Consider the following 15,887-nt stretch of genomic DNA (forward strand, 5'->3'; position numbering starts at 1 on the left):
GTCATCTACCCCATCACCTTCATGAAGCTGAAGGCACCTGAGTTTCGGCTTTCCATGTGCGCGGCCATCTGGGTGTCTACTTTAGCCTTTTTCATAAATATGATTGTCCAGGGGCGTAGAGGCGGTCCACAATGGAGGGTAATGATTGCCCAGCTGGCTGTGGATTTAGTCATCATGTACACCTGCCTCATACAAGTGCTGAGGGCATTAAACCAGGCTGGCCCAGGCAGGGCAGAGGTCCATCCAGTCAAGAGGAGAGCTTTCAAAACTGTACTGAGAATGTTCATCCTGATCAATGTGCACTACTGTTTACCAGTGGTGGACTACATTTCTAGACAGATTTTACCTCCTACCCCCGGGGAGTACCGGCCACTCACACTGATTGCTTATACCCTCCTGTCTTTGAGTAGTTGTGTTAATCCAATTTTCTATCTGGTTAGGGCCAAGAAATGCCCTTTTCCTTTTACCTGTCAAGGTCGTCAGGTTTAAAGACATAGCATGGCACAGACATTGAGACCTTACTTTTTATTTGTTTGCTTTTCACTGTCACATATTTGGTTTGGTGATGTGTTCTTGAATCGTTGCATTTTATTCACTAGACCCAACCATTAATTGCGTTTAGAGGTTGTGCCTCATGATCTTATTGGTAGAGATGTTAGAAGATTAATCAGGCTTGGAGTGCTCATTAATGTCATTTGGAATACTCAGTAGATGAGCCTTTTCCCTCAAATAAAAGGAATTTAAGCTCAGTTAGCAAGCTATGAATATTATACTTGTATTTTATTTAGTTTAAAGCATAATAGATGATTCATTCCATTTCAGATATCCAAAAGATCTAACATAGAGGTTCACATTTCTGCAGGGAATTACAGCATAATGGTCTCCTCACCATTTATCCATTTTGTAAACACACACAGACAACCACACCCACACCCACACCCACACCCACACACACACACACACACACACACACACACACACACACACACACACACACACAAACGCACACCACTTATCATGTATCATTGTCAATTGTGTTGACTTGTCATCTAAACTGTTTGACATTAACACCTATAAATAAATGTTGGTCGAATGTGAATTTTAAAATGTGTGTATGTATCTTACCTGTGTATGCTAAGGTATTTTCTTAACGCACATTGCAACGAATCAATCAATTGACTGATCCGACTGGTATGTTTTCCTACTGCCCATCTGTTGCACCTCTGCAGCCAGACAGCAGTCATCACATACATCTCTCTCTCTCTAGCCACACAGTGGTGGTGCTTGACATTTTTTTCTGCAGGTGCTTTGGGGGAGCTTGGCGTTTTAGCAAGGGTGCTATGAAATGCGGGTGATACCCTAGATAGAATACACAGGCAACAAAAATACGTATAGCTGTGTTTATTACCGTGCACTAGCACACTTTAAACACTGACTGACTGGCGTTCACACTGACAGAACCAGCAGAATTCAGGGCACTGAAAGTACTCGGATGTCGGTGCACTGTAAAAGGTAAAAACATGCAGTGTAAAACGATGGACCCTACTCGCCCTAAATGGGCGCCATCTGAGCTATGTAGCGGAAGAGGAGGAGCCCTTCGGCAGCTTTTCAGTTTGGCTGACTGACGCATCGCAAATCACTTCAACCATTATTGCTGGTTCCAAAAACTGTGTTATCTGATAGTACAGTGTCTATTTCTCGGTAACTTTTGAAAAATCTAATCCGGAAACACCAAAAGATGAACATTTACATACAAAACACCGCCGTCAGAGGATTTAAGTCCGCCATCTTTGTTTAGAATTTCCAGTTGGCCAGAGGAAGCTGGCACAGAGATTTATGGGGAAAAGGCTCGCACATTTGCGTTCCTCAGTTATCCATTTCAGACAACACTAATCACCATCAGAACGCACTACAGATGTAAGTGCTTAGGTTGCACTACACACTGTATTGCAGTGTACTTCGTAAAGTGCTCTGTAAAAGACACAGCGTATGTGTCACATTCCTCTCTACTACAACACCTCCCCACCATATAGTCTATCATCTGTAACCATGTGTGCTCTCTAAAGCGTCTTTAGAGTCCATGAAAAGCGTTAAACAAACAGATTGTATTATTATTATCATTATTTAGGCTACTTCCGACGGACGTGCACATAGCCGCGTTCATCTGCTGTGGTCACTGACAAAATGCATATAGCCTGTTTGTTATAAAGTATGCAATCCCAAAGACTTAACTTACTTTAACACTTGTGGTAGTGGGGGTTAAAGTTGGGCAGCAGGTGACCACTACCATGTCAGACAGAGTGAAATTAATCTTGGAATAGTAGATAAAATTAACTAAAACAGTCAAAGAGTCAGAAATGCATTCAAAAGGTATATATTATTTCAGTTCACAATCATCAATAATCATATAGAACGTAATGTATACCGAGCACACAGACAGACTGCTTGCCCTAGGCTTAAGAGTCTCTGATTTAACCTACAGTATATATTTCCCCAAGACCTACATTTAAATTTGCATAATTGGAAGTCCTCGTACTTCATCTTATGCATCCAAACTCAAAAGCCACTCACCCGGCCACTCTTGTGACACTATATAGACCACCAGGTCCCTACACTGAATTTTTATCCGAATTGTCCGATTTCCTATCCACCCTGGTTGTAAATTCTGATAAAATCCTCATAGTGGGAGATTTTAATATCCACATGTATAATGAAAATAATAGCCTTACAATTGAATTCCAATCACTAAAAGACTCTATCGGGTTCTCACAACATGTAAACACACCAACTCACTACCATAATCACACCATTGACCTTGTATTAACACATGGCCTAGAAATTGACCGCCCTATAGTTCTACCCCAAAATACTACCCTTTCAGATCACCACCTAATTACATTCAACATGAAATTAGAACTCCTTCCAACATTGGAATGAACCCACTTCTACAGCCGTTGTCTATCAGACAGGACTACAGCTGAATTCATATCAAAACTACCCGTCGCCCTGCCACAGCTCCTACCACTGGCAAAGTAAATGGCATACGCACACCCCCACCTCATATTGACCTACTAAATGAAGGCGTCATACCTGCACTCCACTCAACCCTTGACGCTGTTGCGCCACTAAAAAAGAGAATAAGAAAACTGAAGAAACTGGCCCCATGGTACACTGATCAGACACGTGCATTTTAACAAACCAAACGAAAACTAGAAAAAAAATGGTACTCCACCAAACTTGAGGTATTCCTCCTGGCATGGAAGGATAGTCTTCTAAGCTATAAATGAGTACTCTCTGAGGTGAAATCGGCTTACTATTCTTCATTGACTGATAATAATAAAAACAACCCAAGGTTACTATTTAACACTATTTTAGTAGGCTAACAAAAAAACACAATACAAGCGAACATTCTGTTCCCATAATCTTTAGTGGTAATGATTTCATGACCTAATAATGAAATCCTATAATAAAATCCTAACGATAAGAGAACAAATTCATAGTCTCCTACCACTGTGACCCTTCACCCCTTCCAAAATGCGCTATGGCAACCCCTTCAACCGGGTGCTCTTGAATTCTTCGCACCCACTCACCTCCCTGAACTAAACTCTCTGATCCTCTCATCTAAATCATCTACGTGCCTGCTAGACCCTACCCCCACAAATTTAAATTTTTAAACATGCACTTCCCTTTTTTAAGTGAGACAGTACTCAATGTAATGAATATTTCACTTATTTAAGGATACGTCCCACAATCATTCAAAATAGCAGTAATCAAACCATCTCTCAAAAAATCTAACCTTAATCCTGATAATCTAGCTAACTATAGACCTATATTTAACCTCCCTTTCTTGTCAAAAATGCTTGAAAAACTAGTAGCTAAGCAACTGACTTCCTTCTGGTTTTAGAGCCCACCACAGCCTTAGTCAAAGTCCTGAATGACCTACTAATCGCATCTGATCATGGGTGCACCTCAATACAAGTTCTCTTAGACCTTAGTGCGGCCTTTGACACTATATCATATCCTGTTACAGAGACTTAACATCACATTTGCATCAAAGGCTGCGCACTATCTTGGTTTAGATCTTACCTCTCTCATCGCCATCAATTTGTTTATGTCCATGAGAAGTCATCAAATCACACCAGAGTAAGCTACGGTGTTCCACAAGGCTCTGTCCTTGGACCACTGCTCTGAGGTGCTGTCATAAGGAAACATGGCATTAACTTCCACTGCTATGCTGATGACACCCAACTCTACCTATCCATTAAACCAGATGAAATTGTACATCTACCCAAGATAGAAGCGTGCCTGCAAGATGTAAAATCTTGGATGGCTAACAACTCCCTGCTCCTCAACTCTGATAAAAACTGAGGTTTTGCTTGTAGGCTCCGATCAATTGAGAATGACAATATCTAGCCATCTACCCACACTCGATGGCTTCCCAACACCCAACACTAGCATCAAAAGCCTTGGTGTAACTGTCAACCAAGACCTCCTACTTGACTCACACATAAAACAGATCTCAAAGACATAATTTTTTCATTTACGCAATATTGCCAAAATTAGAAAGGTCCAAGATGCAGAAAAACTAATCCACGCATTTATTTCTTCCCGACTCGATTTCATCTGGCATCATCTCAATAAAGAGACTCCAACTCATACAGAACGCTGCTGCCCGTACACTCACCAGAACTAAAAAATATGAACACATCTCACCTGTACTCGGCTCTCTGCATTGGCTCCCTGTCAAAAGTAGAATTGATTTCCTGCTAACATATACAGCCCTAAACGACCTGGCTCCAAACTACTTCAAGGAATTAGTTGTCCCCTACTGCTCTCCAAGGCTGCTCCGTTCCCGGAGTGCAGGCCTCCTCGTAATTCCAAGAATATCAAAAACCACAATAGGAGGCAGAGCCTTAAGCTACCGAGCCCCCCTCCTCTGGAACAATCTCCCTGCCTCCATCCGAGATGTAGACACCGTACCTACAGTATACTCAAATCGAGACTAACGATTTATAGTGCAACGTATAGGCACAAGTAATTGCGTCAACAAACTCATCACCTGCTGGGCCAGCCAGCCAGCCAGCCAGACATATCCTAACACACACAAAATAAATACAAATAAAAATATGTGCTACAGACAGCGTATGTTGTACAGTGTAGGAGGGCCTTTACGGATCCTGGGTACAGCATACGCCGCCTGTTGCGACTGTCACCAGCCAATTGGGCACTGCTGCCTTGCCACCCTAATAAAGCTTACGACTAAAATCTCCATATGTTCCAAACCAAACAAAATGCTAAATGCCAGCATAACTAAACATATATTCTCCCTCTCTCTCTCCTTTCATATCACATTGCTAATGCCTATAATAACACTGATAAAATAGCCATATTGCCTACTGTTAAATCTACTACCCAAAGGTATCTCCTTATCTGTTTCAGATGTCTACTAATAAAAAATGTCTCTCTCCCTTAAAGCTTGTTCCAATTGCTGATGGAAGTGGAAACATTGCTCCTCACCCCCACCACTCCTCATCTACGCATATGGACAGCCAAACTCTAACCACTCACTCTGTTCCTTTTCTTCCCTCCTTATCTAGACTATCTCCAACATGGGACACTGCTGTAGTCTCTCCACCTGGTCTACCTGTAGAAACCCTCGGTCAATTACACCCACCGCCACGGCACTGCCGTACAGTTACTCTACCCATACCCTATGCTAGCATTTATATACAATATACATTATTGCCACCACTAAAATGTTTCTCTGTCCCTACATCTCTTACCCCTGTAACAGTAACCCTATATGAGCACAGCGTATACCCACTAAACTGGTCTTGCCTGTATCATGTATTTACCACCGGATGTCTGTATATATATGTAAGGTAGTGAATGTGCCACGCCTCTAGGCAGCGTGGCAGCCGTTTTTTGTAATTGTTAATTTGTTTGTGTGTTTTGTACCTCGGGGTGACCCGTACGTTTGTCTTAAGTTCTGTTGTTGGAGATGTGTTGAGTGAGTCGGTGAGTGCTAGATAAAGGAGATAGCTGCTGTGTGATATACTGTAAAATAAATCTCGCCACCATTTCGAAACGTCCTCGTCTCCCGTGTAAAGTACTTTGGACGCCCAACCACCCGCTAACCAACATAGATAACCTAAAACACAACGCAGAGTCCCAGCGGGCCGTTGACTGGAGAGAGAGGGTTACATCTTTGGTGCCGTGACCCGGATGGTGGAATAACGAGACTGGTATTTCGCAGCAGGCTTGTGCATCGGATAATGAACTTGAACTTTTGAACTGGAATTGTTTTGTCTGAAGTGAGCGGACGGCTTCTTTCAAGTGAATTAGCGACGTGATATCCTTTACACTGATGATCATTTTGAATGCTATTGCCTACTGTTTGAATGGTTGATTCTTCTAAATGCGCTTAGCAACTTGTTAACGTAAAGATTTTTTTTTTGTTTGTTTGACGTACTGAGATTTAAGTGAATTATTAAGTATTGAGTTGATATTAATGTGACTGTTTTTGATAACCAAACACTGTGTATTTGAGACTTCGAGTTAGATACAGCATTTTGGAAATTATAAGCCTTTGTTAGTTGAGTGTACTGCTATTACAGTTTATAAGCTGAATAAGCCTTAGACTAAGATTTATGTTCAGACTTTAAATTTCTACACACTACATTATTTCACTGTTAATCTGCAAAACATAGCAACATGTCACAGAACTTTCATGTCTCTCCTGCTGGCGCAGCCAGCTATCAGCCCACTCAAGTGCCTGTTCTAAATGACACCCCACCACCCTTGGAACGTCGCACCCCCCCGCCCCAAAGGCATGCACCCTACACCCAGTACACCACCCCAGCTTATCCCCCAAGGCTGCCAGGCACTGGAGCTTCAGGACAGGTACCGCCACTCCGTTTTGACTACAGCCCAGACACAAGCACCAAGACAGACAGGTCAGTGGACACCTCTGTGCCTAAACACTGTGGACATGGGACCACAACAGCTCTACCCCTGCAAAGCACCACACACCATGCCCCAAGTATGATGTCATCTGCTCAGCAGCCCACTATAACAGCCTACCCCTATCTACCCCAGCCTAATGGGCCTAGCCCCCATGTCAATCCAAGCTATCCATATCCCAGACTTATGCCTCAAATGCTCATGCCTAGATTTCAAACACCTTCAGCGGCAGACATTTCAAGCAACCCCGCCGTCGCTAGGCTAAGCCCCCATGTACATTTTTCTGAGTCTGAAACCACATATCACAGCGAAGCCACACCATTGCCCCTGTACAGCGCCAATGCGTGGACCCCCAACACAAACCATTACAGCCCCCATGAAAGGTTTAACCATACAGCCACTGACATGCACCCGGAGCCACCACATCCCCAGACGCCCGCTCCAGGCTTGTACACCAGCACCCCTGCAGGTGCCTTCCATCCAGCCACACTTTCCAGCTTGTACACCTACCCATGTGTGCCACCGTTGAAGACCCCTGTTCGAGCTATGCACAGCCAAAGCCCTCCCACAGCAGCCTATGGCGGTCTCATGCAAACTCATCAGGTGAAAAATGTTCAAGTCTTCACTGGAAACCCAGACTGCAAGATACTGGTGGAGGACTGGGTTCGCGATATGCAGTACCTCCTCGAGGCGATAGAGCTCCCCACTCACCTTCGCTTTTCTACAGTCGTGCGGCACCTAGGTGGCGAGGCTCGCAAGCTGGTTCTTAACCTACCCCCCCATGAACAGACCCCAGAAAAAGCGTTTCAGGAACTCAGGGCAGAATACAGTGACACCCGAGGCTCCCTAGACCCGTTAGCTGACTTTTATGAACGAAGCCAGAATTCAGGGGAGACCGCCTGCTCTTACGCCATAGCACTGGAGGCAAAATTGCGGGCTGTGGAAGATAAAGAAAGAGGGGGAAATCCATTCCCCGACCGTGATCACAAACTCAAGCGGCAGTTCATGAGGGGGCTAACCGAGGAGGAGGTGTACCTGAGAATAGCACCAATGACACCGAGACTCGTGAGCTTCCGTGAGCTTCAGGCTGAGCTCCGCCACCTAGTGAGAGAAGGTAAGAAGTTCCAGCCCCTCGACAAAGCAAAGAAAATATTCCAACAGGTCCATGTTACATCGGAGGATGGCGTGAGAAGAGAGAGAAGCAAGCCTGCATCTGAATTATCGGAGCTGACAGAGATGGTCAAGAAGCTAGCCTTTAACCAGCAGGAACAAATGGCCAAGTTGTCCACACTGGAGCTGAGAATAGCCTCTCCGCTGCTTGCTTCACCACAAACTGCCCCGTCAGCGCAGGGAAGGGTGAGCCAGAGCGCTAGCTTTACCTGTCACCGGTGTGGAAAGCTGGGACACCTAGCTCGAGTTTGCAGAGCAGTGCTTTCAGACCCCCTGCCAGTTGCAGTGCACACACCCCATCCCTCTCATCCTTTAAACTCTTAAAGCCCATGGTAGCTGGGGCAACCATGGGCGTGCAGCAAGGGCCCCACCCACCTGCTGAAAAGGTCCACACGGAAGAGGAAACACCCCTTGTGGGTCCCAGGAACGAAGGAAAGGTGAAAGTCAACGGCCTGGAGTGCAGAGCTCTCATTGACTCTGGCTCCCAGATAACCAGCATCACTTACAGCTACTGGCAGAGCCATCCAGTCTTAAAGCAGAAGAAGTTACAGTCTTCCAAAATACCCATTGAGGGAGCTGGGGGCCAAGTCGTGCCCTACCGTGGTGTATTGCTGGTCGATCTGCAAGTGCTTGGGACAGAGTATAAAGCTGTGCCTGCTTTCGTCGTTCCTGATTCCATCTACCGCTCTTCAGTACCCCTCCTGGTGGGCACCAATGTCATTCGAGCCTCCCGGAGCCACCTCCAAGCAGCCTATGGCCAGCAGTTTCTGCACAGAGTCAAAGAGCAGCACCCAGAGTGGTATACAGCCCTGCTGAAGGTGGGGAGTGCCGAGCAAAGTGAAGTGCATGACATTGTAGGTCCTGCTGTGTACACTGGCCGTAAAATACGGATCCCTGGAGGGAAAGAAATGGACCTAAGATGTAGGATAAAAGCTGGTCCTCAGAAGAAGACATATACTGCCCTAATGGAATGCCAGGCCTCCTTGAAACTCCCCCAGGACCTGCTGGTTGCTAAAGTCCTCGCAGATGTGAAGGGAGGTTGTGCCCCGGTCAGAGTGATGAACCTGTCCCAGCATGATGTCACCATCCGACCACACACACATCTGGCCAATGCTGTCGTGGTGCACAATGTGTTGGAGTTTGGTGATAAGAAGAGGGAAGCCGGGAACAACGAGGCATGCCTCAGCCTGGGCCAAGTTGTCGCCAGCTGTGCTGTCGACCTGAGTGAAGCAGCAGTGGAGAATGAGAATCAACGTGCTTGTCTGCAAGAGCTGCTGGACAAGAATGCAGACGTGTTCTCTCAGCATTCATTGGACTATGGGCACACAACCACTGTGCAGCATGAGATCCCGCTGGTGGACTCCAGGCCTTTCCGGCTACCATATCGAAAAATACCCTCTTCTCAGTGTCAGGATGTGAGGCAGTTGTTGACTGAGATGGCGGCCACAGGAGTCATCCGCCCCAGCAAGAGTCCTTATGCCTCCCCAGTTGTGGTAGTCACCAAGAAAGATGGGTCATTAAGACTATGTGTTGACTATAGGAAGCTGAACTCCTACAGCACCCGAGACGCGTTTCCCTTGCCAAGGATTGAGGAGGCTCTTGAGTCGTTGGGCCAAGCCAAATACTTCTCCACTCTTGACCTTACCTCTGGTTATTGGCAGGTGGAGGTAGCGGAACACGACAAGCACAAGACCGCATTCAGCACACCCATGGGGCTATTTGAAGCCAATAGGATGCCATTTGGCTTGCAAAATGCCCCCTCCACATTTCAAAGGCTCATGACCTGTTGCTTTGGAGACTTGAACTTCACCCATCTCCTTATCTACTTGGACGACATCATCATTTTTTCCACCTCTTTCAGTGAACATCTGGAAAGGCTGCAACTTGTCTTTGACAGGCTTCGGGAGCATGGATTGAAGCTTAAGCCCTCCAAGTGCCAGTTGGTGAGGCGAGAAGTAAACTACCTTGGTCACTTGGTGTCGGCTAACGGCATCAGGACCGACCCAGAGAAGATCAGCAGAGTGAAGGAGTGGCCAAAGCTCACCAACCGCAAAGAAGTGCTGCAGTTTCTAGGATTCGCGGGCTATTATAGGCGATATGTGAAGGGATACTCCAGCCTGGCTGCCCCCTTATACCGTCTCACATCTGGCGACCCCAGGAAGAAGAAGAGAGGGACCCAGAAAAATCCTGAGCTTGACCGACCCTTCACATGGACGGCTGAATGTGAGGAGGCATTTCAGTCCTTGAGAGATAAGTTGATTGATGCTCCAGTGCTAGGTTACCCAGACTACACCCTACCGTTCCTGCTGCAGACCGATGCTTCAGGGCAGGGGCTTGGCGCAGGTCCAGGATGGGATGGAGAGAGTCATCGCGTATGGGAGCAGAGGCTTGAGCCCACCTGAGACGAGGTATCCAGCACACAAGCTCGAGTTCCTCGCCCTCAAGTGGGCAATCACAGACAAGTTCCACGACCATCTTTACGGACGCAAGTTCTCTGTTCTTACCGATAACAACCCCCTGAAGTATGTGATGACCTCTGCCAAACTCGACGCTACAGGCCAGCGTTGGGTGTCCCACCTGTCAATATTCGACTTTGATGTCCAGTATCGAAGGGGACGAGACAACTCCAATGCAGACGCCCTCTCACGCATGTCCAATGAGGAGGTGACGGAAGTCCTGCAGACCTGCCCCCAGCGAGTAAAGACAGATGGTCCGGGGCACAGAGAGGCTCAAGCTGCCCAGGAACAGGAGGGGGCCATGGGTGAAAGTGCTGCTGTGGAGGAGCCTGAAAGTAGTCTGCTGCTGGAGCCCAGTGAGCCGTATGGAGATGTGGGGATGGAGGCACTGCCTGCTATGACCACACAGGAGATACGGGCCGGGCAGAAGGAAGACCCCGACATAGGCCCTATCTCACACTTCAAGAGCCGGAACCAAAAACCAAGCCGCAGTGAGAGGATGGAAATGGCCGTTAGTGGACGCCTTCTCCTAAAAGAGTGGAGGAGGTTAGTGGTTAGAAGAGGCATCTTATACCGACGGGTCAGAGATTGCCATAAAGGAGTGGTGGAGCAGCTCATTCTGCCAGAGAAGCTGCGGGCAGCCGTCAAAACAGCTCTCCATGACGAAGCAGAGCATTTAGGATCTGAGAGGACGCTACAGACGATAAGAGAAAGGTTCTTTTGGCCGAGAATGTTTCAGGAGATCAAGGCCTGGTGTGAGCAGTGTGAGCGGTGCTGCCTCAGAAAGACCCCCACCACCAATGTCAGAGCTCCCCTTGTCAGTATCCATACTAGTGCCCCCATGGAGCTGGTATGCATTGACTATTTGTCACTGGAGAAGTCTAAGGGTGGCATTGAAAATGTGCTCATCGTCACAGACCACTTTTCCAGATATGCGCAGGCCTACCCCACTAAGGACCAAAAGGCAGGCACAGTGGCTCGGGTACTGTGGAGGAACTTCTTCTGCCGTTTTGGGTTCCCTGCGAAGCTGCATGCAGATCAGGGGCGCAATTTTGAAAGTGCAATTGTGAAGGAGCTGTGTAAGTGCACAGGCATTGTCAAAACCCACACCACGCCCTACCATCCTCAGGGCAACGGGACCACCGAACGGTTCAACAGGACCCTCATGAACATGCTGGGGACACTAGAGCCGCACTTGAAGTCTCGGTGGCATGAACATGTGGATGCCATGACGCACGCCTACAACTGCTCACGACACGACTCCACCGGGTACAGCCCATACTACCTGATGTTCGGCAGGCACCCAAGACTCCCAGTGGACCTGATCTTCGGCTCCCTGGCCACTATCAAGCCATGTGGCTACACAGAATACGTGCAGACCTTGCATGACTCCCTGACAGAGGCCTATGCCCTGGCCAATCAGACCTCGCACATTGCTAAAGACCAGCAGAAAAAATATTATGATAAGAAAGCAAAGAGTGAAGATTTCAGCCCAGGGGATAGAGTTTTAGTCAGAGTCTGTCATGTGGAGGGGAGGCAGAAGTTAGCGGACCGATGGGAGGCACGCCCTTATGTTGTGGTGAAGAAGCGGCCTGGTTCGCCTGTGTATGTGGTGCGCCTTGAGAATGGGGAAGCGGAAAGGGTGTTGCACCGAAACCTCCTTACCCAGTGCATGTTCCTCCCAGTTGAGCGTGGCAGCGGAGTGACCATGGAAGAGGGCCAGTCAGACAGTGAGGCATGGGAGACCAGCATAGAGCTGCACCCAGAAGGGGAACCAGAGGGTGATGGAACAGAAAGTGGAGAGGAGGACCACACAGAGACCGAGCAAGCTGACATGGGGACCCGGGCAATGTGTGAAGGGGAAATGCATGCGACCAGTGGTTGTGCCACCCCTACACAGAGGAGAAACCCAGAGAGGAAGAGACATCCCCCAACAAAGCTCTCATTTGAGTCCCGAGTCAGGGCTAGAGAAAGCGATGAACAAAAGCTAGAAAGAGGGAGACAGTTGTGGCAAAGAGCTAAAACAAGAAGAGCGGCTGGACACAAATAGGGCCTCTCTACCTACACCTTGACAACAGACACACACACTACACACACTTCACACCACATAGCCCTTCACAACACTTTAATTTTTTTGAAATATCCCAGGTTACTGTAAAATTATTGTTATGAATAATCTCAGGTTACTGTTAGTTTTTGTTGGTTGATCTGATGGCTGGGACGCCATCACTTAAAGAAGGGGTGGATGTAAGGTAGTGAATGTGCCACGCCTCTAGGCAGCGTGGCAGCCGTTTTTTGTAATTGTTAATTTGTTTGTGTGTTTTGTACCTCGGGGTGACCCGTACGTTTGTCTTAAGTTCTGTTGTTGGAGATGTGTTGAGTGAGTCGGTGAGTGCTAGATAAAGGAGATAGCTGCTGTGTGATATACTGTAAAATAAATCTCGCCACCATTTCGAAACGTCCTCGTCTCCCGTGTAAAGTACTTTGGACGCCCAACCACCCGCTAACCAACATAGATAACCTAAAACACAACGCAGAGTCCCAGCGGGCCGTTGACTGGAGAGAGAGGGTTACATATATATACTACGAACATCTACCAAATGCTGGCTGTGTACAACCCCTGTTGTTGCCCTTCCCCTTCTGCCACACAACCCTCTCCCCCTTCCTATTTCCAACCGGCCCAAGGTTTCTTCCTGACTAACAGGGAGTTTTTTCTTGCTCCTGTTGCCATCGTGCTCGCACTAAAGGGGGTTCAGGCTCTGGGCCCTGTAAAGCGCCTAGAGACTCTCAGTGTGGACACATGCGTCCAATTTCCGATTTCAGTCCGATTTAAATTGGATATTGGACACATGTGACTCCCCAGAACTAGATTCATTGTGTCCAACTTGAGTCCGACTGGACTCCGATGTAAACCCCCAGACACACGATTCGATTCCGCTGGTAATTGGACTGGGCGCGCATGTGTCTCTCGTATCTGATTCAAATTGGACAACAACAACTTTTGCACGTGCTTGAGATCGTGCCCACAGACATATACATGCATCATATATAATGTATATGATATGATAAACGCTGCTAGACGCTCAGTTCTTGTGCTCCCTCTCATTCACGTTGAAATACTGAAAGCGAAAGTGAAACTTAGAAACTGGAACGCAACTGTTTGGGACAGAACGCGCTAATTCAGTGAACAAATATTTTCTTATTACTTTTCCACCCGTTGTTAGTCATGTAATCCATTCATATCGATGTGAATCAATCAATACTAATACAACTTTAACTGTGGTGTGTTTTTGTTTCATTTCACAACGTATTTACTGTATAATTAACGGTTTTGTTTCATTTCACAACGTATTTACTGTATAATCAACGGTAGCAGATGTAAACATTCCGCATTTGATTTGAACTGATCTAGTTTTGTCACTTCCATGTGCTTTGAGATAGAGCAGTTAACCCCCCATGGAGACCCCATGGAGAGAATCGGATAGGATCGGAGTGCTGCCATCATGTGCCCGCACTGAATTATATTGTTATGGCGCTATGTAGATAAAATTTAATTGAATTGAATTGATTTATTTAAGGCGGCTCCAAAAATAAAATAGAGGTAAAAGGCAAAGGAGTAAACATCTTCGGCAAAAAAAAGGCCTCTTCGTTGCTAATCAACTGACACCAGTCTTCAGCATCACAGGGCAATCAATACATGCAACAAATCAGACAGCATTCATTAATGTTACACAGCTAACAAAACCTTAGTTACATTGTACTCCAACTCAAAAAAACTGTTCCAACCAGCTTTTACAAAAACTCCTTTGTTGGACTCCAAACATGCAAGGTGGATATTTCTGGAGTTTTTGTCTTCTCGGACCATCCTGAGCGTTCATGCTTATGTCACTGATGCTACTCACACCATGGTTAGCACCCTCAGTAGTGGTGGAGGGTTGACCTCCTTTACCACAACGTTCTTCTCCTTAAAAATCCACACCAGATACCCCTGGCATTTCTTCTTCATCTACGTCACTCTAATTTTTAATCGTTTTTCCAAACGTGGACATTTAGCAGGTAGCAAAAAACGATGCATTGTTGATGTTAACTTGAAACTACCTAGCTCGCCTTCTCTTTCAACCGTCTGGAAATGTCAACGTTCACGTGTGCGACAAGAAAATGGGGTCAAAGGTTATGACAGAGTGATTGCTCTGTGTCTAAAACAAAGTGTTAGTTTCAATCTGTTATAATTTTATTTTGTGAGTAAGATATTATTATCACACAATAAATAATGCAGAATTAAATTATACAACAATGATAAATAAACTATTATTTTCTTGGGGGAGCTATGGCTAATCCAGGGGGGGCTAGAGCACCCCTCACCCCTGGCGCCACCACTGTAGCCACACACTCCGAATGCCCCTCATGACATTAGACTTTCGTTAATTTGTTTAGATTTTTTATTATTATTATTATTATTATTCAATATATCAAACGCCGGAGCTATAAGAAACAATTAGTAGAAATAAGTAGATCTTTGGTGGAATATTTAATATTTCACAGGTTGAAATTTTCGTATTTCTATGTATTTCAATATGCAATACATTTCAATAAATTAAATAGCGTTATTGTTGACATACATTGAACATATGCCAAACATGGTGCGTGTGTACATTTTCTTTGTTTATACATATTTAGTGCTCGGAATTATACACACATCCACAATAATGTGTATGTATTGATTTGCTTACGTGTACATACAGTACATGCTCAAATGTCTATGTTGCGAACTAATTGTTACATCACATGAAAGGTTTTGCCATTTTACAACTTTTTATCTCCATTTTTTCTTGCACAACCAGTTACTATATGTATCATGTTACATCTTTGCGAAAGTGTTATTAGAATTAATTGAATCACTACACAGATACGTACAAAAATTGTTTGGTCAGAAAGCTATCCATTCAGATGTGATGAGACCATCTCTCACCTGCTTTGAATGACCATCCACTGGACTCTGCATGATTTGCATGCTTGTGTAAGTTTAATGGCTCAGAACATCTGTGTACGTAGATCAGCCTGATATGTGATCCTTGACTGCTGAATCATAGTTGACATAAATATTTAAATATTAGAGATAAGTTAAAGGTATCATTATCATGGACGAAACCTTTCTTTAGTGGCGACAGTAGCAGTAGTATTGATAATGGTATTGACAATGAAAGTGTGGTGTGATTTTTACACCTCAGGTTGTTCTCTTTACAGAAAGACAAGAAACAACAACTAAAATGAACATCAGCTCCAACGAGACCAACTCCA

This window comes from Sprattus sprattus, assembly GCF_963457725.1.
Source record: "Sprattus sprattus genome assembly, chromosome: 1".
Taxonomy (NCBI): Eukaryota; Metazoa; Chordata; class Actinopteri; order Clupeiformes; family Clupeidae; genus Sprattus; species Sprattus sprattus.